This window comes from Grammomys surdaster, unplaced genomic scaffold (genome assembly GCF_004785775.1).
Source record: "Grammomys surdaster isolate TR1022 unplaced genomic scaffold, NIH_TR_1.0 126113, whole genome shotgun sequence".
NCBI classification, from domain to species: Eukaryota; Metazoa; Chordata; class Mammalia; order Rodentia; family Muridae; genus Grammomys; species Grammomys surdaster.
In genome coordinates, this window is record NW_021620921.1 from 3444768 (window position 1) to 3465074 (window position 20307).

Here is a 20307-nt window from a genome sequence, read left to right on the forward strand (position 1 = left end):
TAGGCTTGTGAGACTTCAGTCAGTATTTTTTTTTTCAGATCCATCCATTTCCATATGCATTTAGCTATTTCAGTTTTATAAACAGCTGCATAATATTCTGTGTGGATGGTTAGCTCACGTGTGGGAACATTTGGGTTCCTGAATCTTGTTGGGAGGATGTGATTCCCAAGGCTCCAAAGAGACTGGTGAGCTGGAATTTTGACTGAGTTCACAACGAGCAACACTCAGTGGGCACTGAGGGCCCGCCTGGCATGGGGAGTTCTCACTCAGTCTGAAGTTCCGAGAGGACACAGGGCTCTTTAAGTGGACCTGGAGGCTGGTCTCCATTCTCGAGCCCCCAGACTCCAATGGGGGCCTCAGAGGAAAGGAGACTAGGGGCATATGGGGCTGGCTTGCAGCCGAGAGAAATGAGGGGAGGGGAGTGAGAGATCTGGTGGAGCTCTCCAGGAGAGACTCGGTTACTGTACTCACTTTGCATACTCGGTGGCCTGGCTAGCTTGCTTAAAGAGGTGGTCCCCATTGCTAGAACGCAGTGAGGTCCTCAGGGAAGTGCAGTGGTTGCAGCTCATTAAAGGCTTTCTTTTCAGTTTCCCATAGCAGGCCCCAAAAGACAGGAGGGAGTCTGTGGTTCGAAAAGGGTTTATTTTTATGGCAGGATGTAGATGAATCTGAAGGTATCCCCACTTAGGTCAGGGAAGACCTGACATAAATAGGGAGGGAAGATGGAGGAGGGTCTGGGAAAGGAATACATAATTGGCTATGCCCTCTGGCCTTTAAGTATCTCATTAATATGGAAATCTCTTGAGGCCCTGAGACCTGTAGTCATTCCCTCTATCTATGGAGGGGCTGGTAGGGGCATTGCCCTATGTGACTGAATGTCTAGATCAAATGAAGGTCATAGATCGAGTGTCAGGACCCTGGGTTGGGGGCGTGGCTGAACACCTGCCTTGTCCCATCAGGGTCCGGGGTTCGAGACCTGTGCCCAACCAAGAACCAAGCTATCCTTTCTCAGTCCCGCAAAATTCTACTGTGGATGTGTCACATTTTCCTTACCCATTTATTAGTTGATGGACATCTTTGTAGATTCTATGTCCTAGCTGTTGTGAGTTGAGCGCAGTGAACATGGGTATACAAGTACCTCCATAGGATATAAAGCACATTGGGTATATACTCAGGAATCTCAAAGCTGGGTCATACAGTAGTTCTAGTACTAGTTTTTTGATTTACATGTCAACTGATTTCCAATGTGGCCATACTAGTTTACCAAGAGGGCACAGTGGTTTCCCTATTTTCAAGTTCACATAAACATTTGTTGTCATTTGTGTTCCTGATGAAGGTCATTTCAAAATGAGATCTTAAAGTAGTTTTACTCCAAATTTCCTTGCAAGCTAAGGATGTTAAACACCTTTGAATGTGTTCCCTACAAATTTGTAATATTTGTTTTGAGAACTTTGCATTTGATGCATATTGTTTTCTTTTCATTTTTTAACAATTGTTTTAACCATTTCTTGAACCAATATTGGAGATTTACATTGTATTGCAAAGTGTATTTCTTTGGTACTTGAATATTAAGAAAGCTAAATGTAGTTTAAATAAAATTGAAATATTTTAAGTTTTATGAATCTTCTTTTTAAATTTTTATTTATTTATTATTAATCATTCCATTCATTTACATCTCAAATGAAATCCCACTTCCTGGATAACCCTTCCACCAACCCCCCATCCCATGATATCTGACTTTCCAGTTACTCCTTCACCAATCCCCCATCCCACATCTGCTCTCCCCCCTCCCTTTTGCCTGCATGAGAGTGCTCCCTCCCACACTCACACTCTCCCATTCCACTGCTCCAGTATCTACCTACTGTGGGACATTCAACCTCCCAGGGACCAAAGGGCTCCCTTCCTGCTACTGTTGGCAAGGCCGTCCTCTGCTACATATGTATCTGGAGCCATGGATCACTCCAGGTACACTCCTTGGTTGGTGGTCTAAACTTTTGGAGAACTGGGTAGTCAGGCCAGCCTATGTTGTTCTTCTAGTGGGTTTCAGTCCACTTCCACACCTCTAGTCCTTCTGCCAGCACCCCCACCAAGTTCCCTGAGTTCAGTCTGATGGTTGGCTCCAAGTATCCTTCCATAATTGGTTCCTGTCCAAGAGCACCTCTTGACCACAGCAACAGTGTTGGGTTTGGTGTTTGCAGACATTGTGTATTCCCATGTGGGATTATTCTCGGTTGGCCCTTCCTTTAGTCTCTGTTCCATTTTTTTTTTTTTTTGTTCCTGTTCTTCCTTTGGACAGGAAAATTTCTGGGTTAAGAAACATTGAGATGGGTGGGTGGCCCCATCCCTTGACCAGAGGCCATGGCTGCCTATCTACTGGAGGTGGTCTCCACAGGTTCTATCTCCCCCTTCTCTGTATATTACGGCTAAAGTCACTCCCTTTGGGTCCTGGGAGTCTCACGTTCCTCTGGTATCTGGGACCTTCCAGTGGTTATCCCCATTTCCTCATCCTCCCTGCTACTTATTTTTATTCAGTTACCTGACCCTCTGTACCCCTCTTACATCTCCAGTTTCTGATTGTGTCACCCTTATTTCCTCCCTCCCTTGGCCCTTATCCTTCCACCACTGACATTTGTCCTATTTTCCCCTCAATGCAAGACTGAAGTTTCCACCCCTGATCTTCCTTCTCTTTACACTCCATAGGGACTGTAGGTTGTATTATAGGCATTGTGAGCTTTTGGGCTAGTATCAATTTATTAGTGAGTGCATACCATGTGAGTTCTTTTGTGTCTGGGTTACCTCTCTCAAGATGATATTTCCTAGTTCCATACATTTGGCTGTGAATTTCATGAAGTCATTATTTTTAATCGATGTGTAGTACTCCACTGTGTAAATGTACCACATTTTCTGTATCCATTCTTCTGTTAAGGGACATCTGGGTTGTTTCCATCTTCTGACTATTATAATAAGGCTGCTATGAACATAGTGGAGCACAGGTCTTTATTATATGATGGAACATCTTTTGGGTGTATTCTCAGGAGCAGTAGAGCTGGGTCTTCAGGTAGAACTGTTTCCAGTTTTCTCAGGAATTGCCAGACTCATTTCCAAAGTGGTTTTACTAGTTTGCAATCCCATCAGCAATGGAGTATTGTTCCTCTTTCTCCACATCCTCACCAACACCTGCTTTCACCTGTGTTTTTTATCTTAGCCATTCTGACTGGTATGAGGTGGAATCTCAGGGTCATTTTGATTTACATTTCCCTGATGACTAAGGATGTTGAACATTATTTTTAACTGTTTCTCAGCCATTTGAGATTCCTCAGTTGAGAATTATTTATTTAACTCTGTACTCCACATTTTTAGTTGTGTTGTGTTTTGTTTTGTTGTTGCTGTTGTTTTTAACTTTTTCTCTTTTTTAATTGGATATTTTATTTATTTACATTTCGCATGTTATCCCCTTTTCCCCATTTCCCCTCCCTAGAACTCCCTATCCCATCCCCCCTTCTCCTTTATGCTTTTATACCATTTTGATTAGATGCATGTATTAAGGTCATTTCTAGGTTGAGGAACTAGCAATACAATACATGCAAATAATCAAGGAAAAAGCAAGGCAATAAACACAAATAGTCAAAGAACAAGCACGGCAATAAACAAAATTCCATAAACACTCCCATAATCACTGTTACTAAGGACTTATCAGGATGGTCAAAATATCTGAGCCAACTTTTCTGTCCTAGCCCAAAGTCATTTTCATGTCTGAAGCCTACTTCCTTGTTCTAGCCTAAAATTTAGATTCCTGCCTGAAAATACTTCTTAGTTCCAGCCTAATGTTAGATTCCTGCCTGAAGCCCACTTCCTTGTCCTTGGCCAATGTCATATTCCCACCAAGCAGCCTATCTCCTTATCCTTGGCCCACATCAAATTCTTGCCAAGCAGCCCCAAAGTCTCTATGCCTCTCCCCCATTTTTTATTACATAAACAAGACTGAGCTTGTCTTAGGTCATTCTGACAAGAATACCTTGCTTACCCATCATGGAATTTGCATTATCAAAAGTAATGTACTTCTGTCTTGGGTTTGTAAGGCTCTGTGCAGAATCTTACTCATTCTTGGCTTGCCAGACTGTTAATTTAATAACTCTGTCTGGGGTTCCATTTTCAGATTCAAGCCATGTACTTTGGCTGCTAACATGTTGATGTTGTTAAAGACAAGTTTTAACCCAAAGGGCAGGAATAAAAGTATTCCCAGGACAAAAAGGGCTAGCATGATCAAGGTATATATGCCATTCTTGAAGCTTGACCAAAATAGAAATACTGAGCTCAGCTCATGAATAATTTTTCAGCAGCATCTATGGAATCAACTCTCAGCAGAGCAGAATTCTTTAAATTTATAAGCTCACTATGTAAAGTTAAAAGATCCTGAGAGGTGTTTGAATTATGCCAAATACACTGCAAGTATCTTTAAACTTTTTCCTAATTATAATGACTACCACTGTAAATTTTAGAACTAACATTAATCCAATAGCATTTGGCATGACACTCAAGATGTCTCTTTACTCTTAATTTCTGAGCCTCCTTCCAATAATTTGAATAGGATAAAGAGCATGAATCCATTCTTCCAAATGCCTTTCTAAATCATCTTGTATATTCACATTAATAACAGTTTTTGCTAAATGATTAACAAAAGTAGCTGTCTTAATTTCTTGTATCAAAGAAATTGCAGAAGCAGTGGTACTAGCAATTAATGTAATTAAAGCTGTTATACCAGCAACAATCAATCCAACTACCCTCTTGCTTCTGCTTAAAGCCTGCCTCATTTCTTCCAGTACTTGCAAGCTATTTTTAGAATACCAAGGTTCTGTGTTATTCAGGTCACTAAAACAAAAGCAGGTTGATAGACCTCCTTAATAGAAATAGGAGGAGGGAGAATAGGTTAACGAATTTCTGGGGGAGGGAATGGGAAAAGGGGAAAACAACTGAAATGTAAATAAAGTATCCAGTAATAAAAAACAAGAAAGAAAAACAAACAAATCAAAAACACAGATAATGGAACTGGCTATCGCAGTTGAACATTTGCGACTTTTTGGCATTACCCAATTGAACATTACCCATATTACTGGGATTTTTTTATAATTGTCAAGGACAAGAGACTGTGGAATGGGCCTATGAAACTTTAAAACAATATCTTCATACAATAAAAAATGGGGAGATATATCCCTGTATACCACAAATGTATTTAAATCATTTTTCTATTTTTTATTTAAAAAATATTTTTTAAAAAAATTTGGATCCCAAGGAACTTTCTACTGAGTGTCTATGGCACTCTACAACTAGGTACACTTATGCATAAATGAAAGGGAAGGATCCACTTACTGTCATAAGGCATGATCCTGATCAGTTATTAATATGAGAAAGAAGGCATGTTTGTGTTTTTTTCTGCAGGATGCTTAAGGAGCATGGTGGCTGCCAGAGTGATGGATGAGACATGCTGATGCCAGGACAAAGAATGATGCTGACCTGTGAGCTTGCTGAGTGTCCTGACAATGGTGACTGGGAAGTTGTATTGGACATATGTTCCCAACCCACCAGTTCTTATCTATACCCCTGATAGGACAAGCTGCCTTCTCTCAAGCTTTGAGACCTCATGCATCAAAGAATCAAAAAGAGCATTTATAATGACTCATATATTGTTCTTAAATGTGGCTAATTATTCAGACTCAATCATGTACTGGTCTAGAAATCAATCCAATATTGGAAATAACAGTCTTCATTTGGAAGTCTAGTTTTGGACATTTTCAGAGACATATTTGGTAGTTAGCTGCAGTTCTCTATGATATTATGTTAGCAAGAGATAAAGTTGGGCAGGATCTGGATTTCAAACGGGTGTTAGTACATGTGTTAAGGGTCTTTTAATTGTACTCCACATTTTAATAGGGTTATTTGGTTCTCTGGAGTCTGCCTTCTTGAGTTCTTTGTATGTTTGGGATATTAGCTCTCTAGTGGATATAGGGTTGGTAAATACCTTTCCCAGTGTGGATTGCCGTTTTGTTCTATTGATAGTGTCCCTTGCTTTATAGAAGTTTTTCAGTTTTAAGAGGTCCCATTTGTTGATTGTTGCTCTTAAAGCATAAGCCATTGGTGTTCTGTTCAGGAAGGTGCCTCTGTGTCCGATATTTGAGGCTCTTCCCCATTTTCTCTTCTATTAGATTCAGTGTATCTGGTTTTCTGTGGATGCCCTTCATCCTTTATCCACTTAGACTTGAGCTTTGTGCAATGAGATAGGTATGGATCAATTTTCATTCTTTATCAAAAATCAAGTGACCATAGTTGTGTGGGTTCATTTCTGGGTCTTCAATTCTATTCCATTGATCTATCTGCCTGTCATTGTGCCAATACCATGCACTTTTTATCACTATTGCTCTATAGTATAGCTTGAGGTCACGGATGGTGATTTTCCCAGAAGTTTTTTTTATTGTTGAGTTTTTGCTATCCTAGGTTTTTTTTGTCAAATGAGTTTGAGAATTGCTCTAAGTATATAAAGAATTGAATTTGAATCTTCTTGTACTTTTGGTCATAGAATCATTTTTCTTTATGATTTTTTAAAATAACAAATAGGCACTGCTTTGATGAATTATTGTTTCCACTTTCCCATATGGGAAAAATAATCTGAAGTTCCATATTTGTGAAATGGTGTTATTAAGCATATCTACTACTTTGAAAGGTAGGGAGTATTAAATTAATTTAAATATAGAAGTTAGGAGAGTAAGAACTTAAACATTGACATCTATTTTATTCTCTTCTTTGCCTATCTTCGATTTAGTTTCTTATTCTAGTCCTGCTTTGTTTATTTAGTTAACTTATTTTTATTCCTTCCTGTTGAATCATTTAGGTAATAAAAGTTATTTCTTCCCAGAGTATAATTTTGGCCACATGTCAACTTTTTTAACAGACAAAAATGTATTTTTTATTATTGTTATTTTCTAAATATTCTTTGATTATATGTTTTAGGTTTTACTCTTTTAGGAAACAGCTTCACTCAACAAGAACAAAAAAGGAAAAAAAGAATGAAAAGAAAAGAGAAAAGTCTTTGAACCAACCCAGCAAAGAGCAGACTTTTCTCTGAACACTGCTGGGCTTGCTTGAATCTTCTCACTCAGCTCAGTCCTAAGCAGTGGAATGGGTTTCTCTTTCCTCTTAGGCTCCTCCACCCTTGCTTCTTAAATGTAGGAAACATAATTGAGATTCTCTAGCCTCTCTCTGTTGGTGTCTTATAATATTGCTCTTGAGAAAATGACATTTTAAACCATTTTCTCCAAATGTGTCCTTCCTTGCTAGTTCTCAGCTCTGTTAATGTTGGACCCTGGTAATACTACTTTCCTGTACTAATGTTGTATCTTAGCAATGCTACGTTTCCTAACTCTTAGCTCTGTTGATGATGTATCCTAGCAATGCTACCTTTCCTAGTGTTCAATGCCGCTGGACATTGTCTTTTTTTTTTCTTTTCTTTCTTTACAAAGTATGATTAATGTTATGCTTGCATCATTTCAACCTTGTTTGTGAGTACAGGCAAAGGAAACCTTATATTTGTGCTTATCATATCATGTTTTCAGAGTCTGAGTAGAGACTTTTAAAAGTCCTGACTGTATGTTGGTCAATTTGGCTACAAATTAGTGCCATTTGCTCTTATATGATTGTTTAGAGAAGGTGAAATATTTTGGGTGAACCCTCCAAAAAGGAAAGAGTAGTTAAGTATAAAATATTTCAGCTCTCATTCCTGTGGTGAAAAATGGAATTACCTGTATTAATTTTGTATGTGCAGTTATTTAAGTGCTCATCCTTTACTTAAAACAGTGCTCTGGGATGTTTGGGAAACATGCTTCCAATAACTGCATTTCTAGATCTGAACAAACTCTATATATTCAGATTGTGTCTAAACTGCACAGACTCAACAATTGGACTAGAAAAATCTACATTTCTATGTAGAACTAAGAGTTCTATCAATGATGTTCATTGAATAGCAGCTATACCCTGGATTTAATGTTTGAAATAACCATTTGCATAGTAAAACTAGGTAACTGTCTAGTAATCAAGTCCTTGCAATTGGCTTACAGCCCAAACAAAACCTTTTTCATAATGCTTTAAAAAATAAAAATAATTAATTCAAGCTCCTATGTTTTACTACCAGGGAACAAGAGCTCAGAAATTTTAGTCCTTTTAACAAAAAGCTTACTAGGTTTCCTTACAGAATTCTTTGCTTTTTTTCCCTTAATGTGACCACAGGAATAAGTAGTGTGCTGGTGATTTTTACATAGTAGAAGATCTTCTTGTGTGTGTATTGTTCTGTTAGGTCTATTTTTGTTTGTTTGTTCTTCATCATTTTACCTCTTTAGAAAAAAAGAGAGCATGTATGTGTGTGGAGACATTTCATATCAATCACACTATTCAATTCAAAACCACGAAGATCTGAATCCCTGAACATTAGTAAGCAATGTGTGAGAACAACTTGCAATATTTTGAAAATTAAATGTATTTCTAAAATGATTATGTCCTATGTCCCTTTCAAGAGGGTCTATGCCAGTCTAGAGGGTGTGATGTTGGGGATCCATATTTTCCAAAATCATCTGAGCAAGTCTAAGAACTGTAGATTTCAAACACAGAACAGCACTGGAATGGAAGGAGGGGGAAAAGAGAGCAGGCTCATTATGTCAGGAAAGTGAAGTGCCTGGGTGACAGCAGCTTCAAAGAGACTTTGGCAGCTGGTTTCAAAAGCCCAGGAGATTGACTTGTTCAGTATCTTTTTCTTTCCAACAAAGAAGTATTAAAATCTATCCGAAGGAAAAAAAAACTTCTGACCAAATATTGGAAGGAATTTATGATAGAATTTCTCACAAAAGGTAGAATGAGCAGGCAGTTAAATGTCCAAGGTTTAAATTTCACCTTTCGAAGAGCTGAGGCTGTTAACATTGAAGTTTAACCTTTATAGAATTCTGCTGCAAAGCAGTGGAGAGATAATCTAGGAACATTTCTTCCTTGTGATAGAACTTAACCCAGAGCTAGCAGGGAGAAACAGATATTTAATTTACCCTTTACACCAACTCTTTAAATATCAAATGTTCCAACCCAGTTTTAAGCAAACATCATCGGATAGCTGTTTATATTCTCTCCCCAGGGCTTCGGCTACCACTGCTCTTTCCTGGAAAATACCATAGGCCCTGAATGCTAGAAACACAACTGGCAAAATTGGACAATGACACTTGGAAGAATGGTTTGGGGTCAGCCCTGCCTTTTATTATCCTCTCTTCTGTAGCGTTTTCTATTCTTATCCTCATTTTCTTCTGTTGAGTTGTTTTTGGAACAATTCTTCCCCAAGGGCTCTATGACAATTCCTCATTGTGAAGGATTAAGGAACAGAGGCTGAAAGATCGCTTTTCTCATTGATTGTCACTGTCCAAGTAGGAGTTTACAATTAGATTGCTTTACAATAAGAGTTGTTGATAGAAATCAGACCTACATAGAAAGGTAGATAAATGTTTTGAAGTACAGCTGTTGAGTCCTTGGTACCTGGAATTACTAGTATCTCTGCAGACAGGATTCTCAGAGAATCCATAGCCATGTGCCCATCCCACTGTGAATCCAAGCTAACCTTGAGCAATGTCATTAACTCCGTTTTAGTCTTTGTGAGCCTATACACAACCAGAACACGACAAAATGTTTTTAGACAAAGATGAAAATAATACGGTCTTGGGCTTTGTAAAGCAAATGGTCCATTTCACTAGATGTGTTCAATGAATTAAGGAATCCTTTCAGTGAGAGAGACAGCAGATAGGTCTTTCTTGGTGGTAGCTATTTAGGTGTTCAGTCCCAAATAAAATATCCAAATGCAGAAGGAAAGGTCGATCCCTAAAAGGGTTAAAAGCACCAGCAGGCTGCCTTTTGTTCCTTATAAATGTAGAATTATAAATTCTTTAAGACCTTATAAAATGTTGAAGTAGCCTGTAGAAAGTTTATATGTTTGGCCCAGGTTTTCTGTGTCACTCACTGACTGTTAAAGGGGAAAATATCTTCATTGCAAGAACCTGTTCCCAGTTTAAAGGGCTGTTTTGTAAAAATTAAAGAAAGGTTTGGACTAGATTATTTAATTTTGTTCTTCTTTCTTGCTATTGTTAGTATTGAAACATGCAATATATAAGACACAGCATTTCCTATGTTTTGATATCACAAAGGGGGTACATCGTTACAATCTTGATCTAATTTGATTTTTCCCAATTTTTCTGTACTGCCAGAAGTTGTTGAAGTGTAGATTTTGCAGTCTTTGAGGATTTTTCTTTCTTTGATTTAAAAGCCAAATTACCTGTTTGTTTTTAAAGTAACCTGACAAAATATGTTTCTTCTAGTCTTTCTTTGAAGTTCCCAAAAGCTGGAAGTCTCCTAAAGGTAATTTTAGCAACAGAGCAGATAACACCCCTGTCTGGCCATGCGTGAGCTATAAAGGGATAAATGAGTCATGCAAACACATTCCATTAGTGACCTTGTTAGAAATTCCATTTTACCACATTCACAAAAAAGCCCTAATTTTAAAATGCCTCAAAATGGCCGCTACCCTCAAAAATGCACCCGGAAGTCACACAGATGCGGAGGATCTGATGCATACCAAGGGTTTTCCGTCTCGATTTTTCAAAGCGCAAGCGCATCAAGCAGAATAGCAAAAGCAGGCATTTGCTCTGCTGCCAAAACCCTTTCCAGCAATGCTGAGTATCCCAGCAACTACTCTCCAGCTTCAAGCTGCTGCATTTGACTGTTAAACTGACACAGCATTGTTTTCAGATGCTGGGTCCAGGTCCTTTCTTTCCTGGTAGCCTTTTGAGTGCCCCATTATTCCATTCTAAAGGCTGCTTTATGGGCTGTTAAATCTGCTGGTCACACCTGTGGGAGTCAGATACAAATCTGTTGTGTCAGCTAGTGCTAATGACCTAGGCTTTAGCCTGTTTTGGAAAGCTGCTGACTAAAATTTAACAGATAAAGACTAGATGATGATGGTATAAACAAAATCAATGCCTAATTCATTGTCCCATCAAAAATTGAATGGATTTTTAGAAAACTTTTATTGTATCCTTTTATGAAAATCTTTTATGAATTTTTATAGTTTTTAATCAGTAGATTTGGATTATAAACGTTTCATTTTTCAACTGAAAACAAAACAAACAAAAACCTGCCATAGGGGTTTGTGACCATTGCACAGAGGAGTGAAATAATACCAGAACTTTTATCTTAGCTCTTGTAAAACAGAAACCAGACAGAACACTTGGTTCCAGACCAGGTGTCTTATCACTATGTAATTCAGCCCCATGGGTTGTATGTTCAATCTAAAGGCTTCTACCTGCTGTTATTTATGGTTCCTTAGCAGCATGTGGAAACTGTAGACCCAGTAGAGCAAGGAACATGTCACATTTCTGTTCCACAGATACCCCTGCTCTACACACATACACATGCACAAGCACACACACATGCAGACACACAAGCACTTTGGGTCCATGCTAAGCATGCCTAGATGTTTGATAAATCTTATTTGGGGGCTTCTAACCATTTAGTTCCCAAATAAAAGACACAAAACCTTTATATCTGTAATAAGACTTAAAACATTAGAAATGGGCAGATATCAACCCTCTGCTATTTTGTTTACTTTTCTATAAATAACCCCAAGATATTACTTGCCATGCTCTGCCTGGACCACTCCTACTCCAACTGGTGGCCCTCATGGCTATGCATTCAAGATCCATCTTCCCTATTTTGCCTCCTCTCTCCCCATGGTCTCTGCCTCAGTTCCCAAGCCCAGGAACCTTCCTTTCTTCTGTCCAGCTATAGGCTGTAGACATCTTTATTTAACTAATAGTTTTAAATTAAGGAGCAAGGTTTGCACAACAAAAGCTAGTATACATGAGAATTCAATTGTCTTGAGGCAGCTAGACCATGGGATACAGAATTTAGTATTACAATACATAGCAACAGGCCAAACCTCAACACATAGAGTGAAGCATCACCAGGCAAACAGCTACACACTAGATGTCATGTTGTTCCAACAAACCCTACCAATTATGGAGTGTGGCTTCTATGGAACTTTGGTATTTGGGTAGAAGTTGTTTCTTGGTCCTTAATGAATGAAGTTTTTGAACTTGTCACCAAGACTTCTGGTTTGGTGAACTAACATTTTATTTTCCCATATCCTAATGGGATAAGTTACTTGAGCTGTAGCAACTCATAGGCATAAAAGTAGGGGCCAGAGACAGACAGCAGTGAAGAGTAGGAAAGCATTTCAGAATCCCAGGAGCTAAGGGGCAGGACACTCTGATCCTTCCTATTCTTTTGCGAAGAATATGAATTAAGCTCTGATTGCCACTAGCCATAATTGAAACAGCCAAGGTTTCCTATGAAATTTTGCCTTTGAAAAAGCAAATAGATACCTTAAAGAAAATACTCCTTAGCATGGACATTTTCCATAAGTAATAATGTTTGTGTTCATGTGAAATGCAAACATATAACTAAAACTACTCCCCTCCCATCAGAAAAGAGTACTCTGGTGAAGACACACCCATAAGGGGGGAAATATATTCAATTAATAAGGCTGAAAGAAAAATAGGTAAATAAGTCAAACCCTAGCACCTGAGAAACAATAGTTGAGACTCTACAATTCAAGGTAGCTGGGCTCCAAGGGCGGGGAAGATAGAAGGCTTCATACCTCCTCTCTCTTCTTAGACAGTGAGTTATGTAGATGCATTTTTCCAAATCACAAGACATAGGTCTCATGGTATAAGTGAATATAAGTCCAAGTCCAGTGCCTTAATCAAATTGTTATTTCAATAAATCTATACATATTCAATCTTTCTAATTATATGGCACGTAAAGTGATTGTGATTTTCTTCTTTTCATAAATTGCTCTGAGAAAACCTCTGTTGTCCTAATTTAACAATTACTGGTTGTTAATTAAGAGGGGCTTTCATGATGTCCTTGTTTTTTTAACAGCTGAATAGTATTCCACTGTGTAAATGAACCACTTTTCTGTACCCATTCTTCAGTTGAGGGACATCTGGGTTGCTTCCAGTTTCTGGCTATTATGAATAATGCTGCTATGAACATAGAGAAACATATGCACTTGTAGTATGGTGGAACATCTTTTGAGTATATGCCCAGGAGTTTTAGGTAGCTGAATCTTTAGGTAGAACTATTTCCAATGAATTTTGCAGGCAAATGGATGGAACTAGAAAATATCACCCAGAGTGAGGTAACCCGGACCCATAAGGACATGCATGGTATGTACTGAAAAGTGGGTATTAGCCCAAAGTAGAGAATACCCATGATATAACCCACAGACTTTAAGAAATTTAACAAGAAGAAAGACTCAAGTGAGGATGCTTCAATCTCACTTAGAAGGAGGGAACAAAATAATCATGGGAGACTGAGAGAGGGAGGCAACTGAGTGGGAAAGGGGAGGGGGAGGAAAATAGGGGAGCAGGATCAGGTATTGGAAGAGACAGGAGAGAAGGCCAGAGGGACAGGAGAATGAATGGAAATATGTAGTTGCCCAGGGTAAGAGTGGTGCTAATCTCTAGGAAGTCCCAGAGACTGGGGTGGGGGAGGCTCCATGGTCTCAATGTGGGTGGCTTTAGCTGAAATGCCCAACAGTGAGGATATGGAACCTGAAGAGACCACTTCCAGTAGACACATAAGACCTGCAGTGGAGGGATAAGGACGCCAACCCACCTACAAAACTTGTGACCTAAAATTGTTCCTGTCTAAAAGAAATGCAGGGACAAAATTGGAGCAGAGACCAAGGAATGTGGGATCCATCCCATGGGCAGGCACCAAGCCCTGACACTACTACTGATACTATGTTGTGCTTTCAGAAGAGAGCCTAGCATGGGTGTCCTCTGAGAGGCTCTACCCAACAGCTGACTGAGATAGATAAAGATACCCACAGCCAAGCACTGGATGGAGGTCTGGAATCCCTATAGAAGAGTTAGAGGAAGGACTGAAGGAACTGAATGAGATGGCAACCCCATAGGAAGTCCAGCAGTGTCAACTAACCTGGATCCATGGGGCCTCCCAGAGACTGAGCCACCAATCAAAGAGCATGCACAGACTGATCTAAGCACGTCCCTGTTGATCCCCAACATATATAGCAGAGAGCTGCCTTGTCTGGCTTCAGGGGGCAAAGATATACCTAATCTTCTAGAGATGTGATGCCCCCACCAGGGGTAATACCAGGAGCATCCTTTCAGAGGTGAAGGGAGAGGCATGGGGGAAGAACTCTCTGATGGGGGACAAGGAGGGGAGCAGCATTTGGAATGTAATAAATGAATTAATTAATTAATTAAAGAGAGGAGCCTTTATGGTCACTTTGGAGAACCAACAAGGGTAACTACTACTTTTAAAATTCTGTACAAGACACTACTCTATGTTTGACATGGAACCCCTTCATTCAATTGTTGCAAAAATCCTGTAAATTAGGTGATGTTATTTCTGTTTGATTTGCTGAAAAATGAGTGCCTTAAGGGTGCTTGGCTGTGAAGAGACACCATGAGCAACACTACTAAAGGAAAGAATTTAACTGAGGCACCCTTCAGTTCAAAAGTTTAGTCCATTGTCATCATGGCAACAAGCATGGCGGATGGAGACAGACACGTTGTAGAGGAGTAGCTTAGAGTTCTATAGTGCTATATCTATACTGGCAAGCAAGAGGAGGAGAGAGTGAGACACTAGACCTGATTTGAGCTGCTGAAACCTCAAAGTCCACCCACAATGACACACTTCCTTCAACAAGGCCACACCGTCAATAAAGCCACTCTCTTTAAGAGATGAAGGCTGTTTTCATTCAGCCTATCAGAATGAAACATTGAGATAAGTCTTTAAAAGGTTACTTTCTACATAAGGGAAACAGCTGGAGAATGGCAGTCCTGAGTTCACACTGAAGCTTCATGCCTGTGGCAGTGTGATTAGAGAAAGACACATGGGGGAACAGAAGCTCTAGGACCCAGGGGATGTAGCCCTCTGATTCTACTAAGAATTTCAACATTGTTATGATGCCGCTGCCGCCGCTGCCATCACCACCCCCACCCCCCCCACACACACACACACACTCCTTGTTAAACTTAGGCTTGAAGGTATAAACTTTGTCACTGGCAAGTAAGAGTCCAAGTCAAGACAGAATTGACAGACAAACATGATCTTTTATGAATGTAACATTTTGTATTCAGTAATTCGAGAATAAACTCTGATTTTTGTTAGAAAACATCATCTAGAATGCAACAATTATTGTTCAGTTAATGTACTCAAATATTATAGCTTAGTTTTATTTTTTATAAATATGTGTTAATTAAAATATTATTATACCACTTTCCCATTTCTTTTCTACTCTCTAGTCCCTCCCAAGTTCCCTACATCCAACATTCTTCCCTCACTATAAAACTGATATATATATATATATATATATATATATATATATATATGCACATTTTGTTGTTTGTCAGGCTTGCTCTTAAAAAATAAGCTTATGACATTTTAACCAATTACCTTTTTGTTGACTTTCTTTTAAAAATTTTCAAGAGGCACACACAGTGCTATTTATGTAGCATGGCAGCACAAGCCAAACCCTTTAGAGTAAGGGCAATTATATATATTTAATCATTAAAATCCTTCCCTTAAGGGAACAAATATGGAGTTAGCAAAAAACATTGCTTAGTGAAGAAATACTACATGTGTCATTGAAATTTTCCTAATATTCATCTTTTCCTGCAAATAAATTCTAACCTAATAACATATTCTAGTATCTCATTCTTTTAGTTATTCATGTATGCACACCCCATATTTTCTGAAGTATCAGCAGCAACAGCCTTTATATTTAAGTAAGCTGACCGAAAGTGAATAAATTTCTTCATGAGCATTGTTTAGGGGAAAGGACAAAAGGAAAATAGACTCTGCACTCTAATAGGCTTAATGAAAAGGCAGATGACTCTAATGTTTAGTCCTGTCTGAAAGTATTAATTTAAAATTGATTTTATGCCATTGAGGAGAAAGGAGGTAGTGTGAAATTTATAAAGGAAAATGAGTTTTGTCCTTGCAGACTAATAGGAATAATATTTTTATGTCCAATTCATTAAATAGTGAATTACTCAAAGGCAGGAACAATGTAGACAACAACTGCTTGAACATTGCAAGTTCAACACTTGAAACATGGAATTCTTAGTAAGCATTAATTGTGAAATTCGTGTAGCTATAGCACACCTTATCATTGTCCTTATGTACTATTGCATGGAGGTCACCTTCAACAGGATGTTTCTGATGTGTATGATGGCTGAATCAGAGGACCTTCTAGTACCTATATCTGAATCATAATCAAAAAAGTGTTTAAGAGATATACCTTTACACACACACACACACAAACACACACACACATTGTGTACATTTTATCTCTTCTCTCACTATCAAACTGATAAACTCTTTTACTTTGATTTTCATTTATTACATATATATGTAACATGTATACATACATATTCAATATATATGAAGACGTGTAAAATATATATGTCTTCATATGAATATCCATATTCATATAAAGACAATTACATGTCTCCATATGCATATATATATATTTAAGATATGTAATTATATTCTAGTATACCTTTCATACAGTTCTCTGAAACATTAAGTTAGAAATTAAGAGCATTTAAGAAAATGTTTTTTAGTATAGTGGGCACTTAAATTGTCCAAGAGAAGTAATTTTTCTTTTATTGAGTGTGGTTATCATATGTTACTTATCACCATGCATCATTTCACCATAAATAAGAAAGCACCTCACCAGAAGAAACTGGGAATGTTTAGCACTTTATCTCAGAATGCTGTATTTACAGGAAAATTTCAAAGTCAGCAGAGTCCCCTTAAGCCCTCCAGCAAATCTCCCTGGTGTTACCATTTAATGTAATAGTATCAGATTTTTCAAAACTGGAAGTTTAGCATTAGCATGACACCACTGACCGAACCACAACATTCTGGGTTTGCATTCTTCTTTTCACTAAATCCTTCCATCTTAGGATTTAATCTAAGCTTAGGCTGGGGGATCCATATTTTTTCACAGACATTTGGATCCTTTGAATTTGTGACAGTTTCTTAGTCTTTTGATTGGTTTATAATCTTGGAAGTTTTTATTAATAATGAGAGATATTTTCCTGAATATTCCACATTTTGTTTGAACAAATAACTACATTATTAAATTGGACTTAGCTGTATGGCAGAGAAGAGGAAAGCACTAATAATTCTTTCTCAACCCATTATCTCAGGGGTTCATGGCATCAAAAGAACTTGTAACTTCAACTTTGATTGCCTGAGTTTCTTCACTTTAAATCGACACTATTTTACTCTGGATGTTTAGAAGTCAGTTCACCCCACTCTTAGTCTTACAAACCATATGGGACCAGGAACCTTGAGTTTGCCTGTGGACATATTATAACTCTAGGAAACTTACCGAAATATTTCTACTCTGATTATTATTATTATTTTTTTTACTTTTAAAGCAAGCATGAGATAATAATAATGACTTAATTGATTCTTCTTGGATTATCTCATATGGTATAAAATTGTGTATATAAAATTGGATGTATATAATTTGTTGCATAATTAGTACAACTGGATACACATATGATTGTGTATGTAAAATATGAATATAAGCAATTACGAGACTAAAAGAATAAAAGAATAAAGCTAAAAGAATACAAACTATGTTTGGTATCCTTAATTCTGAGTGATAGTAAATCAGTAGATGCTGGGTGTGCATATGACATAGTGCATATGTACTATGTCACAGGCAATAGTGCATCTATCCACCCATCCATCTATCTGTCTACCTATCTATCTATTGTGTGTATGCATGAGGCTCTCTGTGTATATGGGGGTGGGTGAGTAGGAGTGTGTGTGTGGATGTGCACACTATTCATGCTCACAGATGTAAATAGATCTCCTTCCATTGAACTCAAATCACACAGCTTAACAGTGAGTGCCTTTAGTGGGTGAACCATCTTGTTGGCTCCCTTATGACGTATTTTGTTTCAGTACATCACACAATCTTGTTCATTTTTAATTAGTTAATTAAAATTTAATGATTTATTTTATATTATGTTATTCAGTTTGTCTATCTTCAAATCTACAAGGAAAGAAATTTATTTAAAATATCTGAAAAAAAATGTAAAAGGACTAATGACAACAAATAATTTATGTTCCCAGTTATTGAATATAATCCCTTAGATTTTTTTGGAAACACACAATGGAATGGGAATGGCATGTACATGGAATTTGAGTCTAGTACTGAGAAGATGTGGGACCCAGCCTGGATCTGATCATTAGAATTGAATTTGTCTGGTTGAGGTCACCAAATGTGTCCAAAATATCAAGTATTATTGTAACCTCAGATGACAAATTAAAGCCACAGAGAATGTTGCATTTGTGAAAATGGAGAAAAAAAAGTATAATTGATATAAATTTGCCAAATTTCCTACTCTACAAAACCATGCATATGAGAAGAAATGATGCAGATGATTGAGGATGATATAACTACCATTTAAACAAATGCACTTTGCCAGACTCTGATAAAATAAGGAAAATTTTGCCCTGAATGGCATAGGTAAGGGGGGAGTAATGGAGGACAAAGAGAAAGCAAGGTGAAAGAAAAGGAAATTGCTATCTTCCATGAGTCAGACTGTGGGATCTTTCCTTATACATTGTCAAGTCAATAACTGCCTCTGTCCAACATAGTCTTTTGAATATTTCAATTCCTATTAGATAGATGAGCCAAAGAGACTGAAGTTGAATATAGAAAGACATTACCCTTTGGTCCTGAAATATGCCCTTTCAACAGCATGAGGAAATCTACATCCAAACCCTGCCAAGGCATTTTTATGTTAAAATCAAAGATTAGCTCTGTACTTTTATGTGTGTCTAGAATCTCAGTAAATGGAAGGTGTAGGCAGGGGGATAGAGAGTTTGAAGTGTACACAGGAAGATCTTGTCTTAAGAGTAAACATGCCAAAGAGAAAATGATCTTTTTTCCAAGAATTCTTTGGTGTGCATTCTACCAATAACTGTCAAGTGCAACTACATGTTCATGATTAATATAACAAATGACATTATTAGTCTCTATCTATGGAAAAATCTGTACAAAAATGAACTCTTCCAATTCCCTAGTGAGTTCATTACTCTCTCTCTCCCTCCCCTCTTCTCTCTCTCTCTCTCTCTCTCTCTCTCTCTCTCTCTCTCTCTCTCTCTCTCACACACACACACACACACACACACACACACGCACACGCACAAGAGCAGGTGGTGTTTGGCAGTGGTGTTGAATTCTGGAAAACAATAAGCAAATTGGCTTACCACATACAGTGGAATAAAGTTAACCTGAGAAGAAGTAGATGTTAACCTCTTATGTCTATTAAGAACACATCTAGAGCTGGGACGATGGCTTAGTGGTTAAGAGTACTGGCTACTCTTCCAGAGGTCCTAAGTTTAATTTCCAGCAACCACATGGTGGCACACAACCATCTGTAATAGAATCTGATGCCCTCTTCTGGTGTGTCTGAAGATAGCCACAGTGTACTTACACATAAAATAAATAAATAAATCTTAAAAAAAGAAGAACACATGTGCCTGAAAACTTACAATTCAAGTTACATGTTAATATTATGAAAATTTATTATTGTAGTCTTGACAATGTCTAAAGTAAAATTTAATCATTAAATATTTAATAAGTGACTAATATTACATTGCCCATGAGCTTGGAAAACATTTCTTGGTCTATCAGAAGAAGAGATCTAGCAAATAGCCTATTTTAGGAGATATAACAAATATATGAAATGCATTTTCAGTACAGTTTTTTTAAAGAAATAAAATTAAAGAGTCACTTCAATGTGTTCTTTTCAGGGCATGGGTAAGATTGTCATTTTTCTGCTATTAAACAGTCATTTATGCAAAGACCCAAGCAATTTGACAATGTAACTCTTTACTTATTTTGGAGAAGATTATTCCTAGTGAATGGAATAAAAAGTGCATAGGCCTTGTGCGTAGACTGTGCTTGGTGTGTTAAATGCACATTGAAGACAGTGTGCCTAGAACACGGTAAGCAAGAAGGGACACAATAGGATGTTAATACTTAAGGGAGCCTATATGGAACTATTTATTTATTTATATTGGTTATTTAATTTATTTACATTTCATATGTTAGCCCCCTTCCCAATTTCCCCTCCACAAACCCCCTCCCTCTTCCCCCAGGACCAAGGA